The sequence below is a fragment of the Panulirus ornatus genome, chromosome 51 (genome assembly GCF_036320965.1).
Source record: "Panulirus ornatus isolate Po-2019 chromosome 51, ASM3632096v1, whole genome shotgun sequence".
NCBI lineage: Eukaryota > Metazoa > Arthropoda > Malacostraca > Decapoda > Palinuridae > Panulirus > Panulirus ornatus.
Window position 1 is genome coordinate 323,507 of NC_092274.1, and position 10,659 is coordinate 334,165.

A 10,659-nucleotide genomic window follows, 5' to 3' on the forward strand; every position below is an offset into this window, starting at 1 on the left:
CATGCTCCAGAGATATTAAATTCTTAAAACATTACCACAGGAGAAAGTTGCTTAATATTCAAAGCTAGAAGTCATGAAGTGCTTAAGTGGTAAATTACCCAATTTCCTCGATGCTGTCCATGGCTCAATCCATCAACACAGGTTTCAATGGATCTAAAGACACTAGCTTCAGGGAAATGGTTCAGAGGTCAAAATAACCAGTTAGGCTGTTCTTTGTAAATGGCCGAGAAAAATACTTTATTTCTTATTTGTACAACAGATCCTGTTTCACTATATGCATGTAAATAACTTTTTTGCTGCAGTTTACAAGTTCACTGAAACTGGCTTAGGAAATTGACTCATGTTAAAGGCGTTTATATAGTTATTTGCTACTTCAAATACCTGTGGAGCATTATTTAAAACTTCATATAGTTCTGAATGATCAAATAAGGCGATATGTTTATGTTTTGTAGATAATCCTAGTAGAAGCTACTACGTACCTTATTATGGTGTATACCATAATGGACTCGGGTCCCAATAAAGTCAATCAGATCCAGGTACGGAAGGCGGTGTTGTGTTCATGAGAATCGACGCCATGTTGGCTGTGATAATAATAAGGATTAAATAAATTATAAAAAATAATGTAAATGATATAGGAATTACGAAGCTTAAAGTGATCCTAAGGGGCAGATGTAAATTATAAACATACTAAAATATTAGCTAAGCAAGGTCAGAGGATATTTAGAAAAATTTATACCAAATGTATTTTACGTTATCTTCCCTATTTACCAATAAATATTATGGTCACCTATTATAATACACTTCCAATCGGTCAATTGATAAGTACGAAGACAAAATAGGTCCACAATTCGCTATTAATGACGTAATAGGCTTTCAATCTGATATACAAAGTGCATAACATGTTCTGCATTGAACCGTCGCTAATTGGTATTTCATTAACTTCCTGTAGAAAGTATCCAAAATTCATATAGTGAAGCCCAAGAGAAATGAAGAACTTACCCTTTCCGGAGCTGGTGGACAAAGGTCTTACAAATCGTAAGGGTTCTTGGTTGAAGGCTCGTATGTTGTAGATTCGAAGCTGCCTCGAACACAAAAAGCTTCAAATGAATATCGACTTTTTTCCATTCATTTCGAGAACACACTCAATAAACTCTCTTCGAATATTAAAACAGAGAATATATATAAATGTAATAAACTCCTCCATCAGACAATGATAAAATAAACCGATAATTCTTGAGTTCATTCACGGTTCAAAGATGAGTTGAGCGGGGTGAAGCAACTTGGGTGGCTTTAACAGCCCATAAAGAGCGATTCGGTTGTTTCAAATTTAACCGAATATTTGCTACAGATATAGATAAAGATACTCAAGTTTTGGTTTGGGAAACTATAAAACTAGAACCTTTTACTTTAAAATATCATAAGACAATAATCATCAAGATATCTATGTTAAAAGTGTGTTAAAAGCTGCTGTTGTCTTTTAGATAGGTTGAAGCTATCCCCCCCCCCCCCTGTGTTGTCGCTCCCCTAACTTTGTTTAGAAGGTAATTTTTTCTAAAGCTATTGTTCATCAATATCTTTATTATAAGGTTTTGTGCAAAATTGATATTTCATTGACGGGTGTTCGCAAAACTTCGCCTGGCCTTGTGCGACCGGCTCAGCCCCGAAAATTTTTCTGTATAGAACAATTGCCTGAGCCATTTTTTTTTTCTTTAGAGGGGGTAGCTACTTGTTTTTTTTTTCACTGTCTGGGGTGGTTTGCCACCCCAGACTTCGGGGTTAGGCCCCTAGGACGGACCCAGGTAAGCCATGCACTGCCCCACTAGGGGGTAGTGGTGACGGACCTTCGATTAAAAGTAAAAATGCTGATTCTATTTCGGCTCATGCGACCGGAGCAACGACCCTGGCCTCCCTCAATCTCTTCCTAATCAGGAAGATCATTGATGGATGGTCTATGCCTGTTGAAACGGTAAGGAAACTGGCTAGTGGTGACCTATTGGTTCAAGTAAAATTAACGAATCGGGTGGCGGAAGGGCTAAAGTTGACCAAATTCCATACTCCTGATGTTGTGGTCTCTATACCCGTTGCCGTGAATTCATGCAGGGGGAGTCATCTACTGCACTGATGTCATGGATATGTTAAAAGACGACATTGTGAAGGACACGGCAAAACGAGGACGTTATTACTGCCAGGTTCATAACTAAATTTATTAATGGCGAACGACGTCGAACTCCCCTGGTAAATCTAAGATTCGGAAAATCTCGTTTACCGGATAATATTTCTATTGATTCCATGCATTGTCAAGGTCGTCCATATATTCCGAATCCCCTACGTTCTTTTAAATGCCAGAAATTTAGTCACCCTTCAAAGTCTTGCTATTCTTTCTGCAAGATGCGGGAAGTGTGTTGCGTAGGGTCATCCAGTTGTGTGTTACCTGTAATGGCAACCACCCAAGCTCGGACCGGGCCTGTCCCCGGTTCCAGTTTGAGAAAGAAGTGTGCACAACTATGATTCAGAACAACATCTCATATGGCGAGGCTAAGAGGAAGGTTAAGGAGTCTCATGAGACTCCTAAACCTAATGAATCCTACGCGTCGGCTCTGAAATGTAAGCCGGTTATGCATACGATCTCTACGCAAACTCCTTGTGACACACCGACTGCCAATGCCAAGAACCCAGCTCCACCAAACCCTATACCAAATTCTCCAACCAAAGTCCACAAAAAATCCTATGCCAACATCACATCCTCTTCCCACCATAAAGATAAGAAAGAGAACAAGACTAACGTATCCTTAAACTTGACTAAACTCGAAAAACCTACATCGCATGTCATCATACCAGTACCTCCAACAAAGAGGTCAGTGGTTCACAGGTCCACTTCGTTGGAGGACATAGAGTTGATGGAAGCCAAAACATCCATTTCCAGGGACCGATCATGTTCTGGGGACTCGCCCAAGTCCAGACATAAACGGGATAAGAAAACTGGTCGGTTAAATAACTCTTAAACTAACACGTTCAACACCATCCAGTGGAATTGGAAAGGCCTTAGGCATAAGCAAGCACCACTACAACTGTTGCTTGCATTGTATAGGCCAGCCGTGATATGTCTACAGGAGACCCTTCTAAACGGCACAGTCGAAGACTGTTCTGTTTTAGATAGCTAACACTCTTACAGAAGAGACGAGAATCGTGGGGTAGCTATCTGTGTACACCAAAGTTTACCTCACTCAGGTGTGACTTTAAATTCTACTTTAGACGCTGTCGCATGTAGAATGAAATTTAATAACACATACCTGGCCATCGTTCAATAGATTGTTCCGGTTCCAATGCACTTGATAATGATGAGTTTAATTTGCATGTTAATCAGTTGCCTCACCGTAAAGTAGTTTTAGGAGACTTCATTGCTCATCATTATCAGTGGGGAAGCATCCGGGCCGACGCCAGGGGAGAACAAATGGTTGATTTTATGATAAACGCCAATCTCGCTCTTCTAAACCATGGTAGTGGAACTCTTGTAGATGACCGAACTGGCAATATCTCGACAGTGGATTTATCCTTGTCATTGCCGAATATACTTAACGACATCACCTGGGGTATTTATGACGACTGCCTGGAAAGTGACCATTTCCCGATGTCTTTCTTATTCGTGCGACATTATTACCAACCCATCTCCGCCTAAATTTAACTATAAGAAAGCAGACTGGGTGTCATTCACAAGGCAAGCCGTCCTTGATATATCCAGTGGTGACATTGATGCAAAAGTCCTCAAGGTTACCTCCACTATACTGAGGGCTGCTGAGAACTCTATACCTAAGGTTTCTACAATTTCCACAAAGCATAGAGTTCCTTGGTGGACACCAGATTGCCGAAATGCTCTGCGTGAGCACAATAGGAGATACAGGATTTTCAACAACGAGCCCTCAGATAATAACTCCGTTGCATACAAACATGCGAAGGCTCAGGCAAGAAGACCTATCCAACAAGCCAAATGAGACTCCTGGCGCGGCTTTGTCTCTACCGTGAACAAGGATACACTAGTAAGTCAGGTCTGGTCCACAATTAATAAAATCAAGAGAAAATACAAGCCACCACTTCCTCCGCAAATCCTCCACCAAGATCAAATGATCGACGACCCGGTGGACATGGCCAACACACTCACCAGGAGATTCTCAAAAACAAGCAGCTCAGCCAATTACGACCCATCCTTCCTACACCACAAGCAACAGGCCAAGCTAAAGATACCAGACTTTGCCACAGAAGATACTTTTGATTATAACCAAATATTCACAATGAAAGAACTGCTTCTTGCCCTGAAATCCTGTAAAGGTTCGAGCCCGGGACCCAGCAGGATCACTTACGGGATGATCCAGCACCTTAGTCAGGCTAACCTGTTTAAGCTGTTAGCATTGTACAATGAGATTTGGATGTCTCGAACATTTCCAAACTCATGGCACTTTGCACACGTCATCCCCATCCCAAAAGGCTCCGGACGTCTTACGAATATAAGTTCCTTTCAACCTATTGCGCTCACAATCTGCATTTGTAAGGTCAAGGAGAGAATGGTTAACAGAAGGCTACTTTTTTTGTTAGAATCGAAGGGTTTATTAAATGATCAACAGCGTACTTTCCGTCGTTACACTGGATCATTTAATACACCTAGAACATTCTATCCTAGAGTCATTTAGTAAAGTGTGTTTTTTGGTTGCCGTATTTCTAGATTTAGAAAAGGTTTGTAGATAATACATTGTTATGGTACATAAGACACCAAACAAATACCAGTACGGGGATCTGCATGACCCCACCCAAAGAAGACCAAATGTGCTCGACATTCTCTTAACATGGATTCAAGAAACAAGTTTACATCAGATTTCAAGCTCCGAGTGGTTGAATATGCAGTACAGACTAACAATTGTGGAGCAGCACAGGAATTTAACGTATCCAAAAAAAAGTAGAGACTGGATAAAGCTCTCTGCACAACTTATACATATGCCGAAAAACAAGTGGCCACAGTTGAAAGTCAAAGTGGTAAAGTATTTCGGCGAAAACCCACAGAATGGATACAGTGTTTCCTGAGGACCAGTTCGAATCCTTGCCTTGAAACTAACATGGAAATTAGAAAGAACAGTTTGGTGAGTTTGGTGCACAAGATTTATGAAATATCCTTACCAACCAATCAACACTTTTTTTAATAAATGCCACTGCAATACCTTCCAAACTCAGTGTCTTGCACAAGAACTTGATGAAAAAGGTAGTGAGAAATATTGAAAAGGTATTTATTACCAGTATTATCCATACTTGCTGCCTTCATCAATTCCCGTCACCACCCGGCAACACACGAAACTGCATCCCCCCTCAATTGCTGTTTCCCACATCAGCGAGGTAGTGCCAGGAAACAAAGAATGTCCCATCCACTTCCCACATCAGCGAGGTAGTGCCAGGAAACGAAGAATGCCCCATCCACTCATATACAAATACATATACATAAAGGCCATATAAGCACATATACATCAATTCACTCTATTTCTTGCCCTCCTTTCACCCTCCTGCATGTTCAGGCCCCGATCACACAAAATCTTTTTCACTCCATCTTTCCACCTCCAATTTGGTCTCCCTCTTCTCCTTGTTCCCTCCACCTCCGACACATATATCCTCTTGGTCAATCTCTCCTCACTCATTCTCTCCATGTGCCCAAACCATTTCAAAACACCCTCTTCTGCTCTCTCAACCACGCTCATTTTATTTCCACACATCTCTCTTACCCTTACGTTACTTACTCGATCAAACCACCTCACACCACACATTGTCCTCAAACATCTCATTTCCAGCACATCCATCCTCCTGCGCACATCTCTATCCATAGCCCACGCCTCGCAACCATACAACATTGTTGGAACCACTATTCCCTCAAACATACCCATTTTTGCTTTCCGAGATAATGTTCTCGACTTCCACACATTTTTCAAGGCTCCCAAAATTTTCGCCCCCTCCCCCACCCTATGATCCACTTCCGCTTCCATGGTTCCATCCGCTGACAGATCCACTCCCAGATATCTAAAACACTTCACTTCCTCCAGTTTTTCTCCATTCAAACTCACCTCCCAATTGACTTGACCCTCACCCCTACTGTACCTAATAACCTTGCTCTTATTCACATTTACTCTCAACTTTCTTCTTCCACACACTTTACCAAACTCAGTCACCAGCTTCTGCAGTTTCTCACATGAATCAGCCACCAGCGCTGTATCATCAGCGAACAACAACTGACTCACTTCCCAAGCTCTCTCATCCCCAACAGACTTCATACTTGCCCCTCTTTCCAGGACTCTTGCATTTACCTCCCTTACAACCCCATCCATAAACAAATTAAACAACCATGGAGACATCACACACCCCTGCCGCAAACCTACATTCACTGAGAACCAATCACTTTCCTCTCTTCCTACACGTACACATGCCTTACATCCTCGATAAAAACTTTTCACTGCTTCTAACAACTTGCCTCCCACACCATATATTCTTAATACCTTCCACAGAGCATCTCTATCAACTCTATCATATGCCTTCTCCAGATCCATAAATGCTACATACAAATCCATTTGCTTTTCTAAGTATTTCTCACATACATTCTTCAAAGCAAACACCTGATCCACACATCCTCTACCACTTCTGAAACCGCACTGCTCTTCCCCAATCTGATGCTCTGTACATGCCTTCACCCTCCCAATCAATACCCTCCCATATAATTTACCAGGAATACTCAACAAACTTATACCTCTGTAATTTGAGCACTCACTCTTATCCCCTTTGCCTTTGTACAATGGCACTATGCACGCATTCCGCCAATCCTCAGGCACCTCACCATGAGTCATACATACATTAAATAACCTTACCAACCAGTCAACAATACAGTCACCCCCTTTCTTAATAAATTCCACTGCAATACCATCCAAACCTGCTGCCTTGCCGGCTTTCATCTTCCGCAAAGCTTTTACTACCTCTTCTCTGTTTACCAACTCATTCTCCCTAACCCTCTCACTCTGCACACCACCTCGACCAAAACACCCCATATCTGCCACTCCGTCATCAGACACATTCAACAAACCTTCAAAATACTCATTCCATCTCCTTCTCACATCACCGCTACTTGTTATCACCTCCCCATTTACGCCCTTCACTGAAGTTCCCATCTGCTCCCCTGTCCCACGCACCCCATTTACCTCCTTCCAGAACATCTTTTCACTCTCCCTAAAATTTACTGATAGTCTCTCACCCCAACTCTCATTTGCCCTTTTTTTCACCTCTTGCACCTTTCTCTTGACCTCCTGTCTCTTTCTTTTATACTTCTCCCACTCAATTGCATTTTTTCCCTGCAAAAATCGTCCAAATGCCTCTCTCTTCTCTTTCACTAATACTCTTACTTCTTCATCCCACCACTCACTACCCTTTCCAAACAGCCCACCTCCCACTCTTCTCATGCCACAAGCATCTTTTGCGCAATCCATCACTGATTCCCTAAATACATCCCATTCCTCCCCCACTCCCCTTACTTCCATTGTTCTCACCTTTTTCCATTCTGTACACAGTCTCTCCTGGTACTTCCCCACACAGGTCTCCTTCCCAAGCTCACTTACTCTCACCACCTTCTTCACCCCAACATTCACTCCTCTTTTCTGAAAACCCATACTAATCTTCACCTTAGCCTCCACAAGATAATGATCAGACATCCCTCCAGTTGCACCTCTCAGCACATTAACATCCAAAAGTCTCTCTTTCGCACGCCTGTCAATCAACACGTAATCCAATAACGCTCTCTGGCCATCTCTCCTACTTACACAAGTATACTTATGTATATCTCGCTTTTTAAACCAGGTATTCCCAATCATCAGTCCTTTTTCAGCACATAAATCTACAAGCTCTTCACCATTTCCATTTACAACACTGAACACCCCATGCATACCAATTATTCCCTCAACTGCCACATTACTCACCTTTGCATTCAAATCACCCATCACTATAACCCGGTCTCGTGCATCAAAACCGCTAACACACTCATTTAGCTGCTCCCAAAACACTTGCCTCTCATGATCTTTCTTCTCATGCCCAGGTGCATATGCACCAATAATCACCCACCTCTCTCCATCAACTTTCAATTTTACCCATATTAATCGAGAATTTACTTTCTTACATTCTATCACATACTCCCACAACTCCTGTTTCAGGAGTATTGCTACTCCTTCCCTTGCTCTTGTCCTCTCACTAACCCCTGACTTCACTCCCCAGACATTTCCAAACCACTCTTCCCCTTTACCCTTGAGCTTCGTTTCACTCAGAGCCAAAACATCCAGGTTCCTTTCCTCAAACATACTACCTATCTCTCCTTTTTTCACATCTTGGTTACATCCACACACATTTAGGCACCCCACTCTGAGCCTTCGAGGAGGATGATCACTCCCCGCGTGACTCCTTCTTCTGTTTCCCATTTTAGAAAGTTAATACAAGGAGGGGAGGATTTCCGGCCCCCCGCTCCCGTCCCCTCTAGTCGCTTTCTACGACACGCGAGGAATACGTGGGAAGTATTCTTTCACCCCTATCCCCAGGGATAATATACATATATATATACATATACACACACACACACACACACACACATATGCACATACACATATACATACATATACATACATATACATACATATACATATATACACATGTACATAGTCATACTTAACTTCATCCATTTCCATTCCTGTTGCTGCCCTGCCCCACAGGAAACAGCATCACTACCACCCACTACAGCTAGGTAGTGCAAGAAAAGAAGACAGAAAGGCCACATACGTTAACACTCGGTCATGTGTAATGCACAGACCTTTCCATGGTTTACTCCTGATGCTTCATATGCCCTGGTTCAGTCCATTGACAGCATGTCGACCCCAGTATACCACATCATTCCCATTCACTCTATTCCTTGTGTGCCTTTCACCCTCCTGGATGTTCAGTCCCTGATCGCTCAAAATCTTTTTCACTCCATCCTTCCAGCTCCAATTTGGTCTTCCACTTCTCATCGTTCTCTCCACCTTTGACACATATATCCTCTTTGTTTAGATGGTATTGCAGTGGAATTTATCAAAAAAGGGGGAGACTGTATTGTTGACTGGTTGGTGAGGATATTCAATGTATATATGGCTTAGGGTGAAGTGCCTGAGGATTGGCGGAATGCATGCATAGTGCCATTGTACAAAGGCAAGGGGGATAAAGGTGAGTGTTCAATTTACAGAGGTATAAGTTTGTTGAGTATTCCTGGGAAATTATATATATTCAATACACCCTCCTCCTCTCTCTCAACCACACTCTTTTTATTACCACACATCTCTCTTACCCTTTCATTACTTATTCGATCAAACCACCTCATACCACATATTGTCCTCAAACATCCCATTTCCAACACGTCCACCCTCCTCTGCACAACCCTATCTATAGCCCATGCCTCGCAACCATATAACATTGTTGGAACTACTATTCCTTGAAACATACCCATTTTTGCTCTCCAAGATAATGTTCTCACCTTCCACACATTCCTCAACGCTCTCAGAACCTTTGCCCCCTCCCCAACCTGCAACTCACTTCCGCTTCCATGGTTCCATCCACTGTTAAATCCACTCCTAGATATCTAAAACACTTCCTCCAGTTTTTCTCCATTCAAACTTACCTCCCTGTTAACTTCTCCCTCATCCTTAATGAACCTAATAACCTTGTCCTTATTCACATTTATTCTCGGCTTTCTTCTTTCACACACTTTACCAATTAAATCAACTATCAGGTGCATTTCAATGCTGCAATATATTTAAATATTCACTTGTTACAACCACAAAGAAAAGCAGTTTTTGAAACCTCTTTGAGCACAATGGTACAACCCTTGAGCACAATGTTATGACCCTTGGCCATGACAGCCTGGTCTTTGAAGCCTGACCCTTCTTATAAACAGGGGTCAGGTCTAAGGCCAAGTCATCATACTCATGAATCGTACCAAAGTGAAGCTTTAGTTAGCTAACCCAAGGGACCTCCATAAACTGAATAGAACTGTAGACATCACCTAGAATAAAAGTCCCAGTGTAAATCTTTAGTTTGATGACCTTTGGGCTCCATAAATGTGGAATAAAATAGTCTGGCATCAGCTAGAATAACATTATGAAAGTGAAGCTTTAATTTCACTATCCATGGGCCCAACAAGAACTGAATAAAATAGTTTGTCATTAGCTAAAATAACATTCCCAAAGTGAAGCTTTAGACTGACAAACCAGGAGCCCCATAAAAGCTGAATAACTTTGTCTGGCATCAATAAGAATAACAGCCTCAAAGAAAAGCTTTAGTTTGACAAGCTTTGGGTCTTTCTACAGGTGAATAAAACTGTATAGCTTCAACTAAATTAAAGTTCTAAAGTGAAGGAAATGTTTTACAATCCCTGGGACCCACAAAAGCTGAATAAAATCATCTGGCATCAGCTAGAATAGAAGTTCATGAGTGAAGCTATAGTTTGACAATACATGGGCCCCTTAAAAGCTGAATAAATTGTCTAGCAATAGCCATAATAAATGTTCCCAAATTAAGCTTTAGTTTGATGACCTGTGGGCCTCGCAAAAGCAGAATAAAATCATCTTTCATTAG

The 10,659-nt window shown here is 41.9% G+C and overlaps 1 long non-coding RNA gene across 6 annotated transcripts in view; it reads right to left on the reverse strand.

Moving 5' to 3' along the window:
- Nucleotides 1–585, reverse strand: part of LOC139764782 (uncharacterized) — a 52,931-nt gene extending 52,346 nt beyond the window's left edge. For all 6 annotated transcript variants that reach the window (XR_011716468.1, XR_011716470.1, XR_011716471.1 and 3 more), the window contains exon 1: nt 480–585. This is a non-coding gene — a long non-coding RNA (uncharacterized lncRNA). The remainder of the gene's footprint in view (nt 1–479) is intronic.
- Between the last annotated feature and the right edge of the window lie 10,074 nt (nt 586–10,659).